Source organism: Macaca thibetana, chromosome 5, assembly GCF_024542745.1.
Source record: "Macaca thibetana thibetana isolate TM-01 chromosome 5, ASM2454274v1, whole genome shotgun sequence".
NCBI lineage: Eukaryota > Metazoa > Chordata > Mammalia > Primates > Cercopithecidae > Macaca > Macaca thibetana.
Window position 1 is genome coordinate 26,555,599 of NC_065582.1, and position 27,279 is coordinate 26,582,877.

Here is a 27,279-nt window from a genome sequence, read left to right on the forward strand (position 1 = left end):
ATAGTTTCTCATTGAAACCCCACATCTCTCAAGTAAAGTAAGTATTCTTTTTATATGTTGCTACTTTATTGTGGCTGCTTCAACTTGTTCAGTTTATATATGATTAAACTTAGTTATACTGTCTCTAGTCATTTTTTTATGTGTATCTTTTCATTGTGAGGTTTTACAACATACAGACTATTTGTTATTCATATCTACATACCAAAACCTTGAATTTTGACTGACACATTGTACGTGCTTAATACATGCTTGTTGAACTGAATTGAAATGTTAACCAGAAATATTCTTGGCAGCCTTAAACAACAAGGACAAAAACACAATGATGGAAAATTGAATATAAGAGAAAATAGCTTTCAGAACATTATGGCAGGTTGCACATTAAATACAATCACCTCTGCATTCTTTTTATACATTGAGGCTAATTTATAATACAAGCAATGTTCAAAGGTTTCTGATTACGATATCTCAAGATTTTCAATCACCAGGACTCAATTATTTGCAATACATACTTTATCTTCTATTACACACACATATCTTATGCAGATTTATATAGATGCCCCCAATCACAGCAACCTGAAAGTAAAAATAGACTCACAATTCTTATTAAAAACCCATTTTTCTCTCTTTTCTCAACTGCTCTGCAGAAACTCAAAACTCCTCACAAATTCCTCCTGAATAGTTCTTGTAGACTGCAGAGAGGTTCCCAAGTATGCTACATAAACTAGTACTCCTGATGACCTGTGGTGCCTGCTAAGCTTCTCTTCTCCTGCTGTAGCTTGCCCTGTCTAAGCTTTCTGTCTCTACTGATGCCTTTTGGTGGCATAGGCATCTTTGTTCTGAGCAAAATGCTATTAATGCTGCGAGTACTAATGCTCAACTTTCCCTGCTTCTACAGGACTGCCATTAAAGCCAACCTAGACTAGCGAATAGGAAGGAAAACACATGCTTAGGAAACTAAAAAAAAATAGGCATCAGAAAAATTTCTGTAAATAATTTGATGCTAATTGTTTTAAAAATATGATTATAGTTTTTATGGCAAAAATCAGAATTTCTATTTAAATTTACTTACATGTATTTAGCAGTTTGGAATTACTATTTTTTTAAATTTCCATGTGAGAAAATGCTCCTAATATTTTTAGACACAAATCCTCTAAAGATTAAGGCAGTCCTTCCTGACACTAATGTCCACTAATGCCCAGGCAGCAGCTGCAGGTGGCCAGTGTGAAGGGTGCTAATGTCTGTGGTGTTGGCATCGTCTCATGTTTGAAATCCAAACACGTGCTCCACACTGTCCAGGTCTTTTTTCTTTCTTTCTTCTCCTATTTTTATTGCAATTGCCTTGTTGTGGACTCAGGTGTGTGTTCATGGAGACCAAATTAAAGGACAATCTGAGGACTGTGTTTAGAAACACCCTCCTTTTCAGAACTTGAACTACGCTTCTTGATACCCTTTTTTTTTCTTAGAATAAATTGCTTATGATGAGGAGCCTTGGCGCTTTACGTAACCACGCTAGCGACAGACCCATACACTACTCTAGGTAGGTTTAGGGTAAGGCTAGTCTAGGTTGGCTTTAATGACAGTCCTGTAGAAGTGGGGAAAATTGAGCATTAGTACTCTCAGCATTAATAGCATCTTGCTCAGAACAAAGATGCCTATGCCACCAAAAGGCATCAGTAGAGACAGAAAGCTTACACACGGCAAGCTACTGAAATTAGGTTTCATACGGGAACCTTGATTCACTAATGAATTTCTAAACATTTTTTCAGTGACACTTTTTGAAATGAAAATAACCTGTTTCATTTTATTAAACTCCAGGCTGGGTGTGGTGGCTCACACCTGTAATCTCAGCACTTTGGGAGGCTGAGGTGGACAGATCACTTGAGGTCAGGAGTTTGAGACCAGCCTGGCCAACATGTTGAAACTCCATCTCTACTAAAAATAAAAAAATCAGCTGGGCGATGAGGGACACACCTGTAATCCCAGCTACTCAGGAGGCTGAGGCAGGAGAATTGCTTAAACCTGGGAGGCGGAGGTTGCAGGGAGCTGAGATCATCCCACTGCACTCCAGTCTGAGTGACAGAGCGAGACTCTGCCTCAAAAACAAACAAACAAACAAAACAAAACAAAACAAAACCAAAACACCTCCAGTTAACAGGACTATCCTTTACCCAGGTAATATGGCTAACTGAGGTATTACTATATCATTTTGATCCTAGAATTTAAAATAAACCTAAGAAGACTTTATAAAGAAAGAATTAAAAAAAAAATTCTTAAATACTTTCAAAAAATAAACCTAAGCCAGTCACATGTTGCCAACGTCTGGATTGTTCCTAGAGAGAGAGTCAGGGGTAGATTAAAGGCTGTAGAAGCTAGTTCATGAATACAAAGTCCTCACCTAATTATTCCACAGGCAATTTCAGGTGGCTTCATTAGTTAGTGGGACAAAGAGTGGGCAAGGACAAGAGGATTTTCTTCTAATCTCTGTCTTGGAACACCCCTGGATTTCACTGGGTCTGTAGGAAAATTTCCAAAACTTAACTATAATAATCTTTCTCATTTTAAAGAAAAAGAAGTGGCAATTACAGTAACAATGAATGCCAAATTTGCTTTGATTCTTTTTCCAGGCCATCTGCTCTTCTCTTTGTGCTTGTATTGTAGCGTCTGTTGAGATCATTGAACAAGATAAGTGAGAATAAGCAAAATAGACTCTGCTTCACTGAATCCTAAATTGCTCAAATATATATTCTTGTTTAAGAAGTCATCTTCAAATTTAAAACTAAAATACATGTAGAAAATTCAAGTAATTTTGTGATACATACTGTATTGATTTGGGTAAAAGCTAAGCTGCTGTAACAGAAACCAAAAGAAAAAGAAAAAACTAAAACACCCATACAACAGTATTGGATTTTTAAAATGTAGTTTATTTCTCTATTGTGTAATAGCCAGAAGTGGTTGTCATTTCAAAAATTGAAACAACACTGAAAAAAATATTTAGAAATGTATTCGTGAATCAAGAGTTCTCATATAAAACCTAATTCCAGTGACCCTTTCCCTAAACCTGCCTGGAGTCATGTAAGGGTCTATAATAGCCACAAGTGAGTTGCCTAGAGCCAAATATGAGGCTCTGCCATCAGCACATTTTGCTTGGTTTTTGTTTGTAGTCTGCCAGATAAAAGAAGCCAGAGCCAGATCTGATGAAGACGATGGAATATCACTCAGAAATTCTGACTTTGTGCTGCATGGAGATACAGGATGAAATCTTGAGTTGTCTCTACTGGTGGGAAAGGGAGAGTGTGTTGTATACATAGAAAAAAATGGTGCATGTGTGTGTGGAATTCGGGAGAAGAGAGAAGTCAGAGGGGCAGATGGAGGCTTCCTGCTTCCAGTATTTCTTCTCTCCTTCTTACTTTTAGTAACAGAAGGGAACATGTACACCTTCACTCCCCGCAGGCTACATACTATTCTCCTAGGCACTTTTCTAGTGATGTGAGCCCATGTGGACTAAATTCAAGCTGATGAAGTATGAAAGAATCTGAAGTATGCAGTTTCCTGGTCATCTCTTTATGGATGCTTACTCTGCACTCTCTGCTTTCTGATGCCTGAAAAACACTGACAGTGGAAGAAACCATAGGATGAAGAAAGAAGACCACTCACAGGCCTGGAATGCTCACCACTGAAGTGTTTATTTGTTTAACGACCCTGTGAAAGTTTGAAAACATGGAATCAAAAGGTGAAGTCCATGTAGTCTATGTCTTCTTTTTTCAAAAGCTTTGTGACTTCTTATACAACGGAGGATAGCAGAGTGATGCTATGTGACTTTCATAGCTTGGCCAGAAGAGGCCTTGTGACTTCTACTTGGTTTTCTCAGAATGCTCATCCCCAAGATGCTCCCCACTGGAACTCAGCTGCCCTGTTGTGTTATGTCCAAGGCCACATAAAGATGCTTGGTTGACAATTCCAACTGAACCAAGCCTCTGTCCTCTCAGACTGTACAACTATGTCAGTAGAGAAACCTCCAGGTTGCCCCACAACATTTGACTCACCCTCAGACATACAAGCTTTCTCAACTGAGGCCACAGAGATCTTGAAACAAGGTAAGTCATCCCCTCTGTCTCCCACCTGAATTCCTGACCCATAGTATCTGTGACATAAGAAAATGTTTTAAGCATTTTAAGGTATTCATAGTAAAACAATGTAGCCTGTAACCTAACTAATGCAAATGCCATAAAAATTAAATAATTATTAATTATATATAATAATATAATATAATAATAATATATACTATATAATTTTAATAATTATAATAATAATTAAATAATTAATTTGTCATACTAAAACAAGACTATTTTAAGGGTCCCAAACAATCTTGAATGTTACTCGATGTCTCAGATAGCAACTATTTACCTGTAACTAAGCAACTAGTAAATAGGGCAATTCTGTCAAAAATTGTTCAGAACTCTGGAGGAAAAGAAAGACTGATCTGAAATTTGAATCTATGATACTTTACCAAGAGAATCTGTCTAGCTTGCTGGGCTGATATCATTCAAACTTGTGTCTTCCTTCCTTCCCCATATAATTTGCTGCTCAGAGGTCTGAAGGTGGATTATGTCTAAGTGTAGCTTATGGTGTATACATACATAATAAAGTTGTGATTGAAAACTTTCCTTTTAACCTTTGTCTCTGGGCTGCTACATAGCTCTACAGCATTTAAATAATTAACTGCTTGCCTCTCAATTTGCCTTTAAGTCTCTGTATATACATGGACAATTGCTAGCACTTGTGGTGATTGGGTCTACAGTAACTCTATGTTCTAATTCCATAACTTTAAAAGTCTTTTTTAGAAGAAAAAAATCTCTCATCTTTATTAGTTTTCCGTTCTTATTATAATTAAGATGGAGACAAATGCTGTGACAATTGTATAGCAATTTAATCTACACCTGCCTATGTAGAGATAGATGTAAATAGATATTATGCTACATTCCTGGGGCATAGGCCACTATGCTTGAGAGAAAGAGAAAGCGGTTGTGATCAGTGAAACTATCCTCCAAAAGTATGAGATGAAAATGTCAATTTAGGGACTTGGCATGTATACCACTTACCCTTTCTGAGCCTCACTTTCCTCTCCAACAAAAGGAGATAATTTAATGTCCACTGCATCTCTCCCAGGATGGTTATCAAGAATAAATTACACAATGTGAACGGTTCAGAGCTACTCTTATAAAAGACCCCTTGCAGTCTTATTACACAGCCAACTGGAGACTAACTAAGGGAACTGAACACACATCCCCCAAATTACATGTAGGCAAAATGAGTCCCAAAATGTAAACATTCCTGTACCCTCTCTTTTGTCTTTAGATGAAGTCCTAGTAAGTGATAGACTGAGGATGAAAATCCAATGGCCATACCTTCCCATATTTGGAGACATGGTGAAAAATCAAAATTAGCTTGAATTCTGTTAACTTCCTCTTTTCTCCATTTCCTTCTGTTTTGTTGATTCTTTTTTTTTTCTTCTAATGCTACAGATGAAATTCCAACAGGTCAGGTTTATTTCATCAGTTTATATAAACTATCTAAATCATATGAAAACCTTTCCTTAAAATAAATACTCTTTTGTTCGCACTCTTGAAAATGCTTGGACAACCCAATGAGTGTCTATCATGTGTGGGGAAAGCTCTCTCAGTGCAGAGGGAGGCCACAGGCAAGGACACAAGAGACAGGAGAGTGGCTCCTCCTGGGTCTGCCACTCACTAATGACTCAGACTCACTCTCTGAAGCCCATGTCCCTCATCTGTAAATGATCGGTTGTACTGAACTATTTCCAGTGTCTTTCATTTCTAAGATTTTGCAATCATATTTATTTAAAGAATAGTAGTTAAGAGTGTGGGTTCTTGAGCCCATTGCCTGGGCTTAAATCCCAGTTCTCCCACTTACCATCTGTGTAACCTTGGGTGAATGACTTAACTTTATATTTCTCCACCATCTCATCTGAAAAAGAAATGTACAAATGATTGTCTCTACCTCATAAGGTAATATGAATATTAAATGAGGCAATACATATGTAATGATTAGGATGGTGCCTGGCACTTAAAGGGCTCAATAGGCATTTAATTACATTGCACGTAAAACAGCTATCCTTTATTGCCTACTCATTAGGTGCCAGGCATGTGCTAATCTCTGCATTCTCATTTCTTTCATTCTTCGTAATAACTATTTGAAGTTGATTTTGATTTTCTTGATAAGGAAAATAAGGTTCAGAGAGCTCAAAATCCCCAAATCACAAAAACTAGTAAATTGTGGAGCAACATTTCCACCATAGATTTGTCTGACATCAAACCATTGTCTTTAAAATTTGCATAGCCATAAAATACGGATTATTGAAAATTCTAAGAAATGGCTAGACATAATGTACTCTAATCTTCAGAATTATAGGACTATTTGAAGACAGTACACCTTGAACTCCTGAGTTTGTTGTCATTATTATGTTCACCTGTTTTTTTAGTGTCTCTTTTTGGCAAGCTTTCTATTCCTCATAGTCTGGTCATTTGTTTTGTTTTTACTTCCATTTCTCTAAAACAATCTCAATCCTATACCCAATACTCTCTTTCAGCATTTTCCCCAGACACATACAGGCGAAGTACATGGTTTGTGTGTCCTTATAGTAACCAGGCAGTCCAGATGTCAGTAATTTCCAAGTTAAATTTTTATCTGCCAGCAGGGTAATTTCTTTGCTGTTCTCTTTTGCTAACCTGGAGAAGGGAGATAAACAGGAAAACAAAGTGATCCTGAGTCAGCGGAAAGGGAAAGAAGAAAAGGGACGGACTGGGACCAAACCAGGGGATGTCTGGGATGGGGAAGGTGGGGAGGTGACACTAAAACGTTGAAGTCCAGCCTGTGACTCAGACACCTAAAGCCTGGTGAAGAAGTTGGACATGGAATAGAAGGCAGTGACCCCCAGGAGCGCAAGGAGAAGAGCTGTTTGTGGAAGAGTTCCTGAAGAGTGAGCTGCTGTCAGTGAGTGAGCGGATGATGAACATTTTCTCAGTGTGGCCCTTCTGAATTAGTCAGAGTTACAAAGACATATCAAGGCTTTTGCAGTAAGGGCAACACTTTAAGTGTCCTCACAGAAGCTTATCAGATGCTTAAGGACTTACAATTAATAACCATAAAATTAAGCTCTATTTCCTGAGTATACATAGGCTGAGAGATAGGACAGTTGGCTCGGTTTTGGGAAATGAAGCAAAGAGGTACAGTCATTGAATGTGGCTAATAAGAATCTTGTCTAGAGTCATAAAAGCGACATGAAGCAGGCAAATGGATCTGGCTTCATTTGCAAAACCAAATACGAATTAGGCCAGCTAGGCTGGCCTTGACAAAATGGTTGAGGCAGACAAAACATGACTTTGGAACCCCACGGTACACTTCCAGCTCTTTTTCTCCCTTGCCTGGCGAGCAAGCTACCCTCCAGACCGCTCTTCTCTCACCACCCTTCTCTCCTATTGACAGCTAGTTGCCCAGAAAACCCCCTCTGAGCGTCAGCTGGAGCGTGGTTATGCCTTCCTCTTTCCTCTGGAGGTGCTCACATTTCAGCAGTGGCTCCTAAGCAAGGAGTCACGGGGGCTTTAAGACGTGGGTGTCTAATGGTGGGTTTTCAGGGAGTGGTGGAGGAGTTATCAGGGAGTGACAGGCTTTTCTGCCCCCCTTAGAGCTCAGCACATGGGGAACGACTTACTTTGTTGTCTTTATTAGGCAGCCTGCATGCCAACTGTTCTTTGGAGCAGGGGCGCCCGGTTGGAATCCCTTCAGCCTTCAATACTGGTTCCTAAAATGGGGACTTTTAAAATCTATTGTAAGTGATAACAATCAAATTCTCTCTCTTTCTTTCTGTTTCTCTCATTTATTTATTTTCAATGGAAAGGTTGTGACAGAAATGTTGAGGAAAAAAAAAATATATGCTCACAGAGCCCTGCAGCAACAGTATCAGTGTCGTTTCAAACTGGACAGATCACTAGGGTTACAAAACAACTCATCGTTGTTAGCAACCTTAGACTTGGTCACTCTTTCCCCCAAATGTTTAACCTCCCTTCACCTAGTTTCAGGGTCAAGCAAAATAATTTTAGGATGAGGTGAAAAGTGGATCCTGTAAAGGTTTATCTAAAGCATTGTCTCAGTCCTCCCGAAAGTTAGCTTACATCTTTGGCCAACTGCTTTCCACATTTCTTTCTCCCCACACCAGGATGTATATTTAAAATAACATTTATTTACAAAACTGTATCTTAGCAACAGTGGCACAGCACAAGAGTGTGTTATCTAAAGCAAACCAATTCTGGTCATAAACTACATAAGCAAAGCAGCCAAATGTGATTGGTAGGGCTTTCCTGAGATACCGTGAGCCAGAGGTGTCACATAAGATTAAAGCCATATTTTTCAGATGTGAGATGATTCATCATTCATGTTTAACTCAAGGGATGGGCAACATGTTTATTCATAATTATTGAAGCATAAAATTTTAGAACTGAAAGGGATATTGGAGGCTCCCTAGTCTAGTCCTGTGATATTATAAGGGAGTTAAAAAAAAAAAAAAGTAAAATAAAAGAAAGGATAACTTGCTACCTCAGAACAACAACAGGTGTTTAGTGGCAGAGCTAGTGTGAGAAATCAGGTTTCTTGACTTTAGTCCAGTTACTCTAGTAATTTGTGCATGAGAACACCGGTCTAATCTTTATTCCACATGGACCTATTTAAATTCCCACATAAAATGAATGCATTGTTCTCTGAATGCATTGTTTCAACATGTGTGAATATAAATTTGACAAAGCTTTTATTTTTGTACAAGAGATAGATGATATTTTCAATTTGCATAACTCACAACCTACTAATATTACCTTTGCAGAGATCATTGAAACTGAGAATTACACATTAGACCAAAATCTAAGTGACTGTCTGTGATCTATGACAAATCTATTTTTTGTGTATGTCCAAATTAAGGGAGACTCATCTAGTTTAGCGAGGTGTTGTTAAAAGTGCTGCTTTTGGAGTCAGACAGCATCAGTTTGAATCCCAGCTCTAGTTTCTAACTACTAATGCTTCCTTGGGATAGTACTGGCATCTCTCATGCCGGTACTTTCAACTAAAAAATTAAGATATATTTATATGTACAGGGCTATGGGATAATTAAATGAGATAATTTATGTAAAATGCTTTAACAGTTCCTGGCAAAGAGCTCTTACGTACACGTTAACTCTTCATTTGTAATAGTAAGTAAGTCATTGAGAGAACACCAAGGGTAAGTTCTAACCATATCTTTCTTCTTTTGGTCTGAGAACCTATATTCAAATTCCAAACATCAAGCTCTGCTATGAAGGACACTCCAGTGGCTGTCTCACAAATCATGGCATCCACTAATACTTTGTATTTTCTAATTTGGGTCACATCCTAGATCTGGTCAGCCTGTAACATTTGCATTGTTTATAAAGCCTCCATTTGAGTAGCATAAATATTTTTAAAGCATCTTTACCCTTAATACTTATCTACTTAGAAAGAAGGTGCAAATGAGAGCCAAATAAGTTTGACAACAGCTCTTAAGAAACAGAACTCATCAGTGAAGGAGGCAAAGCAGGAATCCAGGTCTCCTTCATCCCAGACCGTGGGTTTTACAAAAAAACTGTTCTTTCCAATCAAAACAAGTGTTTCCAATTTCCTTCTTTTCCTCACCCCAAATGATCTTGCAGAGTGTTGTGCTTCTGGTTAGAATGCCTCAACATCCCACAATTGCTGTTTCCTTAAGGTACGAACAGACTATCTTTTTGTGTGTTTGTTTGCTTGTTTGTTTGTTTTTGTTTTGCGCCCAGGCTGGAGTGCAGTGGAGCGATCTCGGCTCACTGCAAGCTCCGCCTCCCAGATTCATGCCATTCTCCTGCCTCAGTCTCCTGAGTAGCTGGAATTGCAGGCGCCGGCCACCACGCCCAGCTAATTTTTGAACAAAGACTATCTTAAAAAATGTCACCCAGCATTTTTGCTAAAAATGATTTTCTGAACCTCATCCTAGACCTACTGAATGAGAATTTTTCAGAATTGGGCATTTTAACAAGCTTTAGTTCATTCTTATACCCACTAAAGAGATACACCAGCCAGCAGGTTAAAGTCCCATTGCTTAGCTTCAAATACAAGGCCCTCCACATTTGGATACATCTTCATACTTATCCGAGCTGCAATTCCCACCATTGATCTTCAGCAAATTCAGTAGGTCTGACCTTACCGATGTTTACCTTCCTCAGTCCTTTGCACTCATTCTTCTGTCTGGAAAATCTCTCATTCCCCACCCATCTCCACCTACTCATTAAACTGTAATCTTTCGTGAAACTAGATTAGGCTGCTCCTACTTTTCCCAGGCTTTCCTCTATCTCTAGAAGCAAAATTGATTACATCTGCAACTTCTCCTAGGAGCATATATATTTATCAGTCTGTTTGCACCCTGTGCCCTCAGTTTTTAGATACAAGGGAACCAATAAACATTTGAAGAAAGAATAATAAGATGCATAGGAATGTGATAGCTGTCACGATGGTATTTCTGCAAATCACTTAGTTGTAATCACATACAGATTACTTGACTATGGAGCGCCATCATTTCCAGATGACGCCATTGTTGCCAAAATATAAAACTATTATCTATAATATTCATGGTGATATGCATTAGAAATGCATTTTCAAAACAAATAAGAACCTTCCTTTTAGTCAATATCTGCACCAATTGGAACAATATCAAAAGTTCTTCTTTCTTCTTATTCTCTCGCTGTCTTTTCAAAAATGTCTTTCTGGGTCAGTACTGCTTCCAAGGATTAGAGACTTACTTCCAACATGAACAATCAGCTTTCGTGGTTTTACTAACATTATACACTGATGAGAAGATTTGGAAATGCTGTCTTTTATCACAGTCTTCCTTTTTTTTTTTTTTTCTTTTGTTCGTAACAGAGCAGATAATTGTTTGCTGACCAGTTTTATTTGAGTTTTCAATTCAGTTCCTCAGGAATTTGATATCGATGTTGTAGTTGCTATGCTTTTTAGGTGACTGTCTAGGAAATTCCACTGCAGATGAGCTGTGGAAAGGTGTTTTAGCAGAGACTGGTGCTGGAGCAAGAAAAGGAAGAGGCAACAGAACTAAAAAGAAGAGAAGAAAGGATTTGAACAGGGGTCAGATCATTAGTGAAAGGCCTTATGGTTTCTGTGGCCTGGTCTGAATGTCCCTCTTATTAAAAATGGAGCAGTACAGAGCATTGCCCAAAAAAGTAAGGAAGAACAGAAGGAGGAGGCCAACATGACCCAGCAGAGAGAAGAATGGGACTGGAAGAGGAAGATGAAGATTAAATGAGAGCAAGGATGCAGTGGAAACTTGTGGGAAGGCATCCGTCTTAGCCCCCTGACCCTGGTCCCAACACAGAAAAATATGATAATTATGATGCCAGGATACTTGAGGTAGGAAATGTTTTCAATAGGACAGCAAAAGAGGGAAGAAAGAGATTGGTAGGTGTCCTGGATGCTGTGGGGAATGGACAAGGAGCTTCAAGTTTTGCTGTTGGGAAAGCCACTAAACGGAAAGATGCTTTCAGAAAAGCAAAGAATAGAGCAATTCACTATTTGCGTTATATAGAACGATATGAAGACCCTACAGTATTCCATGATATTTCATTAAGATTTAAAAGGAGACGTATCAAGATGAAGAAACAACCCAGATGTTATGATGTCTGCTGCCACAGGGCCATCATCACCATATGCCAGCTCGCTGGCATCAAAGACATGTATGCCAAGGTCTCTGGGTCCATCAGTATGCTCCCCCTCACCTGGGGCCTCTTCCATGGGTTCTTAGGAAACCCATCAACAGCTGGTAGGTAAGAAGGGCTTCCACATTGTGGAATTCCCAGAGGAATGTGGCCCTCTGCCTATCATGGTTGCCTTCCCAGGGGGACCTTGAAAAAGGAACCAGGTGATGAGGTTCCACATACAAAACTGGACTTGGAAGAAGTGAATGCTCTACAGGGAATGTAGCAGCTCTGTGCGGTCGGGTTTCTAGAGAGCTGCCATGTAACCTCTCTGGCCTTGTGCAGCCAGTGCCTGGTGTTACCCAGCACCTAGGAGAGACTCAGCCCCTCACACCCCAGAATGTCGCCTGGTTTTTTGTTTGTTTGAGTAAAGTTTAACCTCTAAACTGTTTATAAATAAATAATTATGGCTTTAAAGAAATCAATCCTTTATTTTACTACCACATAATGGTTGCTAAAACAATTTATTACCAACACGCCTTTGTTGAGTACAGATATAGAGCAAAGGTGATAAATAAAATCAGATCCTGAGAAAACATCCTTGAGTTAGACAAGCGTGAAAATGACCTTAGGTATTGACAAAGACCAGTAATTTGTTACTTTTGTAAGAGTCGATTTTTCATAATATAATACAGACAGAATTAAATAAATATTATAATAGAAATGCAAACTAAGCTTCAGGAACACTTCGGGGATAGCAATAATGCTGACTTGGGAATTTAGAGAGGACTACAAGGAGGAAGAACCATTTGAGTTGATGTTTAAATAAGAATATGAAAATATAGGAAAATGGAAATAATGGGACATGGTTAAAGTTTAGGAATTTTATTTTGGAGGCCATACTTTGCCGGTTGATATAATCTGGCTCTGTGCCCCCACCCAAATCTCATCTTGAATTGTAATCTGAATTGTAATCCCCACGTGTTGGGAGAGGGACCTCATGGGAGGTAATTGAATCATGAGGGCAGTTTCTCCATACTATTCTTGTGATAATGAGTAAGTTCTCCTGAGATCTGATGGTTTTATACGGGGCTTCCCCCTTGGCTCAGCTCTCATTTTTCTCCTTCCTGCTGCCATGTGAAGTATGTTTGCTTCCTCTTCCGCCATGATTGTAAGTTTCCCGAGGCCTCCCAGCCCTACTGAACTGAGTCAATTAAACCTTTTTCTTTATAAATTATCCAGTCTCATGCAGTTCTTTATAGCAACATGAGAATGAACTAATACACCAGTATTGTTCTATTTTGTTAAATGCTGGAGATTAGTTTATAGGATAAGATCACCTTAGAGGCCGGGCGAGGTGGCTCATGCCTGTAATCTCAGCACTTTGGGAGGCCAAGGCAGGTGGATAGCCTGTGGTCAGGAGTTCAAGACCAGCCTGGCCAACATGGTGAAACCCTATCTCTACTAAAAATACAAACATTAGCCGGGCATGGTGGCAGGCACCTGTTATTCCAGCTTCTTGGGAGGCTGAGACAGGAGAATTGCTTGAACCCAGGAGGTGGAGGCTGCAGTGAGCCAAGATCATACCACTGCACTCCAGCCTGGGCGACAGAGTGAGACTCTATCTGAAAAAAAAAAAAAAAAAAAAAATCGCCTTAGAATGGCCTGCAATATTTGTACTGGAAATTGACTACTCTATTTATAACTTTCCACAGAGTAGCAGATGCTCTGATGAGGGTACATTGATGAATATCACAAAATACGGATCTAAAAGTGATCAGTGTAGAAGGTGCTGTCTCCCCATTTTCTTTAAAAACAAAGAAAAAAAGTCAACATTTATTTTCTCCAGGGTAAAAAGCTATTATTGACTAGACAGTAAATAAAAATAAATTTGCATGTCTTTTACCTTTTTACTGCTTTATATTTTAATCAAGAAATAATCCTGAAGATTGGAATTGCTGCCGTGTGGGAACAAGGGTTTCCTGGACCGCCAGCAACTTTTCCTCTGCACAGCACAGACCTGAAATCATCCGTTGTCAGCACCATTGCTCTTTGCAGCTGTGCTCCTTCTCCCTGCTTAGCATGCCTGCTGTTCCTCACACGGCTGAATCAGCAAGTCCCAGACTCTGCCTGCTCCAGCTAGCACTGTTCTTCACCAGTTATTAACCACTGTTGCTTCAGGTGGTTTTTTTTTGCTCCTTTGGTATAATTAAACTCCATCAGTCACCCAAGTATTTCTAGTGTTTGTGAATTAGCTTTATTAGTTTTAGAAATGAGAATCGAGAGGAATTCTTTGTAAACATAAACCAACAAAATTTGAGGGAAAAAAAAAATGTAAAAGGAGTTTAGAAAGCATGGATCTCAATAGAATTAAATGAAGTCATCCTACTCCTCCTAAGTGACAAGTTTGCAGTTTTAGTAACACCTTACAGAGTAAAAAGGCATGGGTGATATTTAGAAGTAAAATAATTTAATTTAAGATATATAAGGTCTGTGATGATCTAAATAAAATTTAAGGCAGTGCTACTAGAAGTAAACCCAAAATAAATTTATGAAAGCACAATCAAAAGCACTCTACTGTTTCTTTTGAACCATAACAAACAAGTCATTATTGGATGTAGTTCTAACACCACCAGAGGATACATCACTTCTAACAGAGCCAAATGTCCTCTAATATGTTAAAAGCAATCTGGGTACCATCCTGGCTGAAGTTTTCGTATAAAATTCAGTGTTCAATAAGTACAACTTTTTCTTTAGTGCATTCTTTTCATTAATTCATTCATAATTCTCTGTCTGTTCATCATGATCTGAGATTCAAATATGTGTTCACTAGAAAATATGCTGCAAGTGACTAATAGATAAATTAGAAGCTATGACTTTCCTTTTCGCTAATTTCCAAGGGAACTTTTTAAAAGATAGAGTTGAATTAACCTTTGTGCAACATAATTTTTATATTTGAATTCTTATTTTTAAAATAAACTGATGCTAAAGAAGTGGGGTGGGCATTGTGGCTCATGCCTGTAATACCAGTGACTCGTGAGGCTGAGACAGGAGGATCACTTGAGGCCAGAAGTTCAAGACCAGCCTTGGCGATATAGAGACACCTCTTCTCAATAAATAAATAAATAGCTGAGTATAGTGTCATGTGCCTGTAATCCCAGACACTCAGGAGGCTAAAGTAAAGGATCCCTTGAATTCAGGAGTTCAAGACTGTAGTGAGCTATGATAGTGCCACTGTACTCCCATCTGGGCAACAGAGGGGGACTCCATCTATAAATTTAATAAACATACAAACTTTTTTTAGAAAGAAAAGAAATGGTTTCAGAGGTAAATAAATTCCATTTGACAATAAGTTCCAATCATTCCACATTTGAAATTTAAATTTTATTTAAAAATATGTAATTGAAAAAATACCAAATAAATATGGCAGGCTCTAAGTTTTGCTTTTAAAAAAAATCCTATTCAGAATATGAACTGCAAGCATTGTGAGTGATGTTTGAAGATTTAAAAGATATTGAGGCAATGAAATGAAACATTTTTTTAAAATTCCCTCAAGAATGAAAAGTTATAGGCCCTATAATATTTACTTTAAGTACAAAATGCTCTGAGTTGAAAAAAAGGGCAGATTAATAACCTGCAAATAAAATAAGACAATCATTTGGTACAAGCTGGAATTGTAGGAGATAAATACCACCATCCCTACAGTTCTCTTTAATCTGAAAACAGTAAAACATGAAAACATGTGCTTCACAGTTTGCAATACTGCTGGTCAAGTACAGATGGTCCCGACTTAAAAATTGTTCAACTTATGATTTTTGAACTTTACAATAGTGCAAAAGGAATGCACAGTTAGTGGAAACTATACTACGGATACCCACACACCCATTCTGTATTTCATTTTCAGTATGGTATTCAATAAATTACATGAGATATTAAACACTTCATAATAAAATAGCCCTTGTGTTGGATGATTTTGTCCAACTATAGGCTAATGTAAGTGTTGTGAGCACCTTTGAAGCAGGCTAGGCTAAGCTATGATGTTTAATAGGTTAGATGTATTAAATGCCTTTTCAGCAGGATGTGGTGGCTCACGCCTATAATCCCAGCACTTTGCGGGGCCAAGGCGGGAGGATGACTTGAGCCTAGGGGATTGAGACCAGCCTGTGCAGCATGATGAAACCCAGTCTCTACAAAAATTAGCCAGGTGCAGTGGCACACACCTGTAGTCACAGCTACTCGGGAGGCTGAGGCAGGAGGATCGATTGAGCAAGGGAGGCAGAGGCTGCAGTGAGGCAAGATGACACCACTGCACTCCAGTCTGGGTGAAAGAGTGAGATCCTATCTCAGAAATATATAAAAATGAAAATAAAATAAATGCATTTTCAACTTATGATATTTCCAACTTACCATAGGTTTATCAAAGGAGTGTCTGTGTTAGATATATTTGGATAGTATTGATAGTATTGAAGCAGAGGGAGATTTTGGGGCTGCAGGGCAAGTCTCAGAAAAGTTACTTAAAGGATGCTGTATGCCCTTTCTTTCTTTCTTTCTTTCTTTCTCTGTTTTTAACCAGTGGGTTTTACCTAGTGCTATGGGTCTTCAGAGCAGTTAGATTTTCAGACATTTAGGATGAGATCTTCCAGGAAAGGGATCTTCCAGTAGAGAGATAGGGCTGTTTCTCTGGTGAACTCCTAAATTTTATATCACATTACTATCAAAGGACACATTTGACAAAAGTGGTCATTTCCCTCTTATTTAATCAGCCATGTTTAGAAATTAAATTGGCACAACGTTATGGCATTTACTATATGTTTTTACCAATTATTATTTGTTAAATGCTATGTAATTATTAGTGACACAACGTGAGTTTAAGGAAAGTTTTCTTTTCTTAAAAAATTTATTCTTTCTAATTTTGCTCCCCTCAGATTGAATGCCTTAGTTTTAATCATTGCGACATAATAAAATAAGCATTTTGAATGTTTCTAATCCCTGATAAATTGTATTTTAAAGGTTCCCTTGCTACTTCATTGTTATTCTTAGAATTGTCCAGTGATTTTTAAAGGTAATATTTAATTCCTGCTTGTTTCATATCTCTACCAAATCTGTAATACTCTTTGTGCCTTTTGGGAAGAGCCTCTACACTAAAGAATACTTTTTCTTTTTTATACTTGTTGCTCCATAAACCTAGTTTATTGTGTTGAAACCCTATTGACATGATTTTTGATATTTAGTAGATTTTCCTTTATCTTGCCATCATATCTTGCATGGTATTTTTAGTAAAACCTGACTTTTTGCAAGGTGATTTTTCTCTTTTGCTGTATTTTAAAAATTGTTATCAAGCAGGTCTCCAGTACAATAAACGAAAATATCATCTGGCATTAAATATTTGGATTACTAAAATCTATTTGAAAATATTACCTGCTGAAATGTACATTCCATGAGGGCCTGGAAATCCCATAGGAAACTTCTGCTTTGTTTAGACATATAACCCAAGTGCTTAGAATAATATTTGGCCTAGAATAATATTTGTATGCATTCTTTGTTAAAACAATATGATCAAAATTTTCCCTACACATTTGAAATTTTTTGTATATTTTATATATTATGACCATGAATGCTAATCAAAGTGAGTTTATTAAGTAGCCTGAATTAGAAGGGAAACAATTAAGTAAATAATAACCATGAACAGAATAGTGAAGACGGAACTTTAAAATTTTAATTCTGAATTCTTTTTTTTTTTTTTTTTAATTGAGGCAGGGTCTGGCTCTGTTTCCCAGGCTGGAGTGCAGTGGTGTGATCACAGCTCACTACAGCTTCTACCTCCCAGACTCAAGCAGTCCTCCCACCTCAGCCTCCAAAGCAGCTGGGACCACAGGCACATGCCACGATGCACAACTTTCGTGGGTTTTTTTAGATTTTTTATAATGATGGAGTTTTGTCATGTTGCACAGGCTGATCTCAAACTCCTGGGCTCAAGCAATCCACCCGCCTCAGCTTCCCAAAGTGCTGGGATTACAGGTGTGAAGCCACTGTGCCGGTCCAAGTTCTGGATTCTTTTACAAGACTTTTAATTCTTCAAAATGATTAAACAAATTGTTCAAAATTAAACTCTAAATTATTTTCTTTTTTTTTTTTTTTTTTTTTTGAGAGAGAGAAACTCGCTGTGTGGCCCAGGCTGGAGTGCAGTGTTGCAATCTCAGCTCACTGCAAGCTCCTCCTCCCGGATTCACGCCATTCTCCTGCCTCAGCCTCCTGAGTAGCTGGGACGGCAGGTGCTTGCCAAAACGCCCGGCTAATTTTTTGTATTTTTAGTAGAGACGGGGTTTCACCGTGTTAGCCAGGATGGCCTCGATCTCCTGACCTCGTGATCCACCCTCCTCAGCCTCCCAAAGTGCTAGGATTACAGACATGAGCCATCGTGCCCGGCCAAATCTAAGTTATTTTCAAAAGTGTGATATAAAGGTGAAAGCTGTAACGGGCAGAACACGATCTTTCCCCCTTCTCTGAAAACAAAATGTGAGGGTAGAGAGGAAAGTGCAGATGTGTCTAACCTAGGAAGGATTCTTTAATTAGCAAAGATGTTTTTCAATAGGCAATATATGTGAAGTGTTTTTCAATAGGCAATATATGTGAAGTGTTTTTCAATAGGCAATATATGTGAAGCAAAGGATGTGTAGACATAAAAAAGGATGAGTAAAAACCCAGGAAGTTCACTTGACTTCACTTACCTGGACTATTTGTTTTTGTTACCCTATACTGTGTTTGAAGCTTTGTAGTCCAGTACACTGAACTCTAAAGGAACCTATACAGTTCGAAAGACTATTCATTGGAATGCACAAACAACTGCCCATTATATTCATTTTTCACAACGTTCTTTTAAAAAAATCTATAATGTTCATGTTATAAAAGTATGGGATAGGCCTGTATAAAATAGCCTTTTTTGCATATCAGCTATTTCATATGATTCAACCTAATGTATATGAAAAGATTCAGTAAATGTTTGTACAGAGAGATAAACACTTAAATCTTTTAAGTCAATAAATAAAGGTGTTGAGAACTTTGAAGAACCTTTGTCTCGCCAATTTGTAAAGTAAATGTCTTCAACTCTGCTTGCCTACCAAAAAATGAAAGTAAGAAATGCTTAAAGAAAAAAGGCATCTGGCCGGGCGCGGTGGCTCATGCCTGTAATCCCAGCACTTTGGGAGGCCGAGGCGGGCGGATCACAAGGTCAGGAGATCGAGACCACGGTGAAACCCCGTCTCTACTAAAAATACAAAAAATTAGCCGGGCGCGGTTGTGGGCGCCTGTAGTCCCAGCTACTCAGGAGGCTGAGGCAGGAGAATGGCGTAAACCCAGGAGGCGGAGCTTGCAGTGAGCCGAGATCGCGCCACTGCACTCCAGCCTGGGCTACAGAGCGAGACTCCGTCTCAAAAAAAAAAAAAAAAGAAAAAGAAAAAAGGCATCTGTTTTTCCTCCCTTTTGATCCTGGCTATATTATATTTTAAAATCTACTTCTCACAAGTATTGTTTTATTGATTATTCTAATTGATATTTTCATATAGTTCTTTCTGTATTGTGTAAGTTTCTCTTTCAAGTCCTATTTTCTAAACTTGCCTTACAATACCAATTTTTGCTGATTACAATGATTCAACAAGTAGATTCATACAGTTTGATTGCTGGTGTTGTAGAAATATTCAGCCAAATCATTGCTATGCTCTAAATAACTACTAGGTAAAACCTCATTTTATTTTATTTTTGCAGTTGTTTGGAAGCTCAAGATTTTCAATTAGAAAATAAATTTTATCTGATACATTTATATGACTTGATTTTCTATGTTTGAAACACTTTCTGTAAAGTCTGTAAACCACTTTTATTTATTTTCAGAGGGTTTGGTTTGTCTCTTTGGGTCTGTGAGCTTCTGAAGCTTTAATCTGAACACCATCCCAACATCAAGAGTCTGTCTAATGTGTATCATGTGTGTCCTACAAATCCTTCACTGTTGTTAGAGGGTAGCCCTTGAAATGGAAGTTCGTAGATGACAAATCCTATGACATTTCTGTGTGTATATGGTACTATTAAAAATCAGCATTCAATTATAAGCCTATAAAATGGAATAGAAATATATGTGAATTTTAAGATACCCTGTTTGGTAGTTAAAAATATGAAATGAAGATAATAATAGTTTTCACAAATTAAAGATGTTCTTGGCTACTCTGCCCATCACTTGTAAACCAACCCTTTTATCTCCATCTTTTGACTTATTTTGTCCTTATCTTGTTTCATCATCTAATATTTTAAATATTTTATTTTTGTCTTATTCATTTCTGCCTCTTGCCACTACAATATAAATTCAATGAGTTATTTTTCATGTATTTATTCCAGCACCTAAAGTACTATTAATACAGAATGGCTGGACTTCTGGCTAAATCCTACCCTTCAGCCTGGAACTACGACCCTAAGTGAAACAGTTGACATTGTTTTTCCACCCAAACGCTGCTCTTTTGGACTGCCACCCCTGTCCTGTCCCCATAAAAAGACTGCAGCTGACAGAGCCACATAAGTGGCTGATGCAAGTGGTTGGGGATGCAAGCTGCTTAACATCGAGGATACAAGCTGGTGAACATTGGGGAAATAAGCAGCTGGGCATCGGAGACTATGGATAGACATGGCTAACTTCAGATGGTGCAGTTTCAGGGAAAGGTTACCTGTTTCCCACACCAACGCCTTTCCGACTCCCCATTCGGCTGAGAGTCACATCCATTGCCCAGTAAAATCCTTCACATACACTACCCTTCAATCCGTTTGTGTGACCCGATTCTTCTTGGATGCCAGAGAAGAACCCAGGTTCCCAGAGGGTAGGGGCTTGGATGCTGCGGCAGGGCTCACATAGACCCTGCTTCCGCCAGAGAAGAGTGACCAGCCACTTTCAGCATTCCTTCCCTCTGGTTCTTGCACTCTCTTGTTTGCACAATCCCTCTTGTGAGGTGTGGCCAGCGGCAGGCTGAGTGAAATGAGCTACTCCAGTTCCTGCCCATGAAGGGGTCAAGTTCAAGGGAACAATCCTTTTTCATCCATCCTGTGCCCATAAAAAAACTTCAGCTGGCAGAGCAACACAAGTGGCTGATGCATGCAGTCATGGATGTAAATCGAAGTCTTTTTATGGGCACAGGATCGGGGCATGGTAGGCCAAAAAAGCAACATTTGGGCAGAAAAGGAGGATCAGCTATTTTCACATAGGACCACAGTTCCAGGCTTAAGGGTGGGATTTGGCCAGGAGCCCAGCCTTCCTGTATCAGTATGGAACATAAAGGTACTCATTACATATTTGTTGACTGGCTGAATGAATGATTGCTGAATTGGATGTTAAAGGCTATGTAGTCTTTTATGAGTGCTGGAGGACTGCTGAGACTGATTAAAACCATTTATTCAATTGTTCAACAAGAATTTACTAAGCATGCATTTTGTCCCAGGCACTGTATTAGCTTAGATATGCAATGTTAAAGGAGATACGGCCCTGTCCTCTGTAGGCAGGTTTTCAAATGACCCTAAAAATAAGAGTCACTTTAGTCTTGCATAATCATTATCTCACTCCCGGGACTTTTGTGTATAAGTGGCAAGTCTGTCACCTGCCCAGGACTGAGACATAGGTTTTTCAATCCATGCAATTGGTAAGGAAACATTTTGCCACCATGTCTCATGTACTGCATCACAGGCTAAATGTTGCCCATATACAATGTAGAGATATCTTTCTGGAAGATGAATTAAAATGTAAACAGTATCTTTGCCACTTGGGAAAACAAAAATTATCTGAAAATAGAATCACAAGGACATGAATTTAAACTGGCCTTGGATTAGTACATTTAGTTCTGAGATGTTTCCAAAAACATAAGGAGAATTGGTGGTGGTGACCTAATCGGGTCACTGGGCTTCATTTAGAAGGTTCAAGCTTTTTGAATCAAATGAAGAAAACACAAACAATGAGAATCAGAATGGAGTGAAGTAACTCTGGCCCTGGAGTCAAGGGACTAAAATTAAAATGAATTCAAATATGTACTAAACTATGTGACTTTCACATGTGATTCTTGGTTACTACATCTGTAAAGTAGCTATAATGACTTGTATGTGCAACATTGGTTTCTTTTGAGAACTAAGATAATATTTATGAAAACATTTGTTAAGCTATAGAATCTATGCAAAATCAACATATGAGTAGCCTGTGCTATGATGAACCTCTTTAGACTCAGGGGATATTAAAAGTGATTTTCTTTTTCTCACTAGTGCAAATTTACAAAATTCCAGAATTATATTCCTGATACAAGCAAAACAATTTCTATTTTTCTCTACCCAATTAACACTTCAAATTTATCACTGGGCTTTCTTTCTTTCTATTCTAGGGCTGTGGTACATAAAACAAGCTTTCCAAGCCCTTGATGGCTTTCTTTAAAAACAAACAAACAAAACAAACAAACAAACAAAAACTTCCATGGATCATGCAATCAACCAAATGCGTTTGTTGAAGTAAAGAAATAGCTAGAGACAATGCTCCTATAAATCTTTTACCTTGCTTTGAAAAACCATGTTCCAAATAAACAGTTGGAAATCATAAGGATTATTAACTCTTTGTGCTAAGAAATTTCAAGTGAAATTAGGCTACTTAAGTAGTTCTTAGCATTATAATTTTTGATAATTGCTCCTCGAATTTATCTTTGTTTTATGTCTCCGTAGATAGACACCTTTGCACATTTAGATTTGCTTCCAAGCACCCAGGTGAAAGATTCACAATTTTTTAAAACGTACCGTGTTAAAATAATGCAATAAATACTTTTGTATCACATATGATATGTTATATATAACTTATTCATAATACATGTATAACAATATTTTTGTATCATGTATATGTTATATATAACTTATACATAATATGTGTATAACTTAATATAATTATACTTCAAAAAATATATTAGAAGTTGATATGAATTGGCTTTGTGTCCCCACCCAAATCTCATCTGGAACTGTAATCCCCATAATCCCTATAAGTCAAGGAAAGGGCCTGGTTCATGGTGATTGGATCATGGGGGCGGTTTTCCCCACGATGTTCTCATCATAGTGAGTTATCATGAGATCTGATGGTATTAGAATTGTTTGACAGTTTCTCTTTCACACAGTCTCTCTCACCTGCCACCATGTAAGACATGCCTATTTCCCCTTCTGCCATGATTGTGAGTTTCCTGAGGCCCCCCCAGCCATGCAGAACCGTGAGTCAATTAAACCTTTTTACTTTATACATTACCCAGTCTCAGGCAGTTCCTTAGAGCAGTGTGAAAATGGACTAAAACAGAACTATAATATATAAGTATATCTTATATATAAGTATAACTTAATTATTATACACTGGTTACAATTATACTCTGGTTTTGCAGAGTATAAGTGATGGCCACTGCAGACCCTGTGGAGTGGCCACTGTGAAGATGCCAGCTGCAGCTGGGAAGGTATGGATGGGGCTGCACACTCCATGGAGCTGACTGGAGCTGGAAACATGCAGGAGCTGGGAACAGGAGGGAGCCCTGCCCCTTTCTGAGTTGGAAGTGCAGGAGCCCCACCCTCCCAGGCTGCGGACCCTGGCATCCCTGCACTCTTGAGGGATCAGAAAGTCCCCCTTTCCCTCAGGTTCGGAAGTGCCTGCTCCTGCTCCCTGGCCTCTCCCTGCTCCTGGCACCTGCCCACTCTGATTTCAGAGCAAAGTTGTGGCTGAGCCCGGGTGCTATCTTGACCTGGCCAGGTGTGCATGTGCTCAGCATGGCACTGACATTCTAGTTCCCTGCCGCCTCAACCCCTTCTGAACTTTGGGCACCAATGAGCATGGGAGGGAGGCCAAGGGGGCTCCAAGGGTGGCTGGGTGTGGGCCTGCAGTGCCCCTCAGCATGGACAGCTGAAGTTCTGGAGACTACATGTTGATTAGCAGCAGGAGGCAGACAGGTTTCTGAGTGGAAAGGAGTGGGTCCTTGGTGAAACCCTTCTTTTAATCCAGGGACAGCCTGAAGGATAGCGGCTGGGGCTGCCAGTTCTGGGTGGAGTCCACTGCCCAGAGTGAGAATTTATGTTGCTTTTTACAGGCCCACCCATGGTTGCCCATGGACCAATCACCATGTACTTCTTCCCTTCTGAAGCCCACAAAAACCCCAGCCCCAGCCAGACTCACAGAGATGTTGGGACAACCTGCCTGCAGATAGGCACTACCCATTCCATGTCTCCTCTCCACTGAGGGATGCTCTTGTTGAGACAACCTGCCTGCAGAAAGGAACTACCCACTTTGGGTCTCCAGAGAGCTGTATTGTTGCTCAATAAAGCACCTCTTCACCTTGCTCACCCTCCAGTTGTCTGCATACCTCATTCTTCTTGGAAGTGGGACAAGAACTTGGGACCTGCTGAATGGGGGGACTAAAAGTGCTATAATACAAACAGGGCTGAAATACACCCCCCTTGCTCGCTACATTGCGGGTGACTAGAAGGAGAGAAGAGCTATGGCTCTTCCAGAAGCCCAGACATAGGGGCTTCCCAAGCCAGGGTTTTGACATTCTATTTGGGGCTTTGCAGTTTTTGGCATCTCCAGGCTTCCAGGTGCCTCCACATTCCCCTTGTCCAGACATGGGTGCCCATAGTGGAAGCTGCTTGCAAAGCATCAGATCCACCTGCATGCTTGCATGAAGCCAGTTCCTGGAGCTGCCGGTCCAGCCATAGCAGCTGGCATGTCTGGCTATGTGCAGTGGTTGGACCCTGCTCTTGCTCTCTCAGACACCCCTCATTACTCTGTGCCTCATCCTTGGAAGACATGGGATCCAGGTCAGTAGCAAAAGCCAAGTGCAGCCTACCAGGCCAAGTAAGCAGAATAAGCCCAGTGGGCCTGAGCAAAACTTGGGCAAAGATACCACTGGCCACAGAGGCTTCTGGCTGGAAAAGCAACACCCCAAGGATCCTGTGACATAAGGTGGTTATACATCTGAAGGAAAGGAAAAATTAAAACAATTGTTTATTAGTAAGAAAAAGATAATTAACATAGAGACTTAAAACTGTCTTCAGATTCATAGAATTCTTAAAATGTTATTGGTAGAATTTCTTTAGATTGTTTGATGACACAGACAAGTAATAATTAATGTCACAAAGTGGCAAAAGATAATTGAATTAATATTAGCTCACCACTTAATTACCTCTTGGGAAGAAGACAAATCAAGCCTAGAACATCTTAGTCACTGCAACGTAAGGTTAGGGAGCGATATTTACTAGTAGTTCCTGGTTTATAGTAAAGTAACTCAATTTGTTAGTATAGACCTCAATTTTTAAGAATATAGTCAAGATTTACTTATAAAAACTATTGTCTAATTCTGTTCTCATCTTTCTTGACATCTCAGCAGCTTTGACCATGTTAACAACTAAATTTTCCTAATGTTTCTGTAACAGAGGCCTCTCTTATGACCCTGCTCATCCCTCTGGGCCCCAAGAAAAAAACAAAAACAAGAGTCTCATCTCTCATCCTGATTTATTTGATTAATTTGAGAGACTTATATAGCACAAACCATGCTCTAGGTACTCCTAAGCACTTTACAAAAATTAACTCATGTCATAGTCATAGCAACAGGTCAAAATCCAGGACACGAAGACAACAAATATAACTGTTCAAAGTTGAAGAACTAGTAAATGGCAAAGTTGGAATTTGAACCCATGTTCTCTGGCTCCAGAGCCTGTTCACTTAAATGTGATAACATGCTACCTCGCCAATCTATAATTAAGTTTGTTACTTGTTCCTCATAAATCATTCAAATCCTTTTGCTTTTCTCCATCTCCCCTGCCATCAGGCTAACCAAACCACCATGTTTCACATGATATTTTCACACTCTCTTCTCCTCTCTCTAGTCCATCACTCATTACCAGTTATTTCTTAAAAACATAAATCTGATTATATTGCTTACTAGAGTAGAAACTTTCAACAGCTTTCCAGTAACATAAAAATCAACTTCCTTTTACACTACCTAGTTTGCACCTTTTTTTTCCAGCCCTCCATTCTCATGGAATACTCTATTCCAGATACACTTGGCTGCTTCTAATTCCTCAAATGTTCCAGGCTCCTTCCCACTTCAGAGCCCTCTCCATAAATCATTCCCTTAGGCCAAGTTTTCTTGACTTCAGCATTATTGATATTTTGGCCTGTAGTTCTTTTTTGTGGATGGCTGTTCGGTGCATCATAAGATGTTTAGCAGCAATACTGGCCTCCACTCAACTAAATGCCAATAGCAATCAGTTTTAACAACCAAAAACTGCCAAATGTCCCCATGGGGGAATGAGAGGATTACTTCTATTCAGAACCATTGCCTTAGACTGAACTATTCTAGTCCCTTCTTCTCTAGCGCCTTGGTTTATTCTTATTCACCAACAATAAGAGAAGGTAATGAAGCAGAATTGGGCAAAAGGAAACACTGAGCTGTAAGAATGCAGCTCACTGAAGCATTCACTGCAGACCACTTCTTGGGTCAATCTTATCCACTTGTTAATATACAGGTTCTGTTGGGCCTCTTTTCCTGGAGTAAATTGATAAGAGTGACAAACTACAGTCCCTACTGCTGCAGCAGGTCTCAGGATTGCATCTGATATTCATTGTCTCCCTCCTCTACAATTTATTTGACATTCCCTCACCCCAGGCTATCTCATGGTGAGGCATCTATTGTGACACATATACTCATCCTTGTGGGGTCTGTGTCCTTCTCAGGCTGTGACTGTTTCACTGTTTATCAAAATTGGGTCAAAGAGTAGCAAGACGGTCTTAAGTGAGTTGCCTCAATGCCAATCATATTCCTCTCTTGCTCCCCCTGTGGAGAAGTAGCAAAGCACTCATAGCAACTTCAAATGAAGCAGCATTCTCAGCACTGGGAGAACCAGGGCTTCCATCCTGAAAGAGTAACTGGATACCACACTACAGTATCCACTACACTAGGTCAGGTCTCTGCAGTATTTGCCCTCATGACATTTATTTCATTTGTAATGAAATACATGCTTATATTGGGTAAGTGATCTCCTCTCCTACCATAAATTCCTTCCTCTGATACAAAAGCAAAAAGACAAAGATTGTGTTAACAGATATAAGAGAGTTATGCAACAAGAGGCAGTTCACATTGGAAAGAATTTTTTTCTTTCAGATATTTCCTCCTGAGAGACTTGAAGGACCTACTCTTCCCAAAGATCCACCTACTCTTCCCAAAGATCAACTAGAGGGGAAAAGTATAGAAATAATTGACTACAATCCAAGATCCTGAGGGAGATCGAAGAGCTTAAAGACCCAGGAAGAAGATTAAGTAAATTAACAAGAAAAGACTCCTCAATACACATCTAAGGTGGATTTTGTGATGTCGAATAAACTATGAGGAAAATAAAATACCACCCTGCACCATTCTCTGAGTTCCAAATTAAGGAAATGTTCTCTTGGCATAATTTTGTGGTAATGGTTTGTACTTCTGGCCTTTAGAGATGGTTTTGATTT

The 27,279-nt window shown here is 39.1% G+C and overlaps 1 pseudogene; it reads left to right on the top strand.

Annotated features, from left to right (window-relative positions):
* The first annotated feature begins 3,997 nt into the window (after nt 1–3,997).
* LOC126954375 (28S ribosomal protein S5, mitochondrial-like) lies at nt 3,998–12,152 on the top strand (annotated as a pseudogene).
* Nucleotides 12,153–27,279: the final 15,127 nt, after the last annotated feature.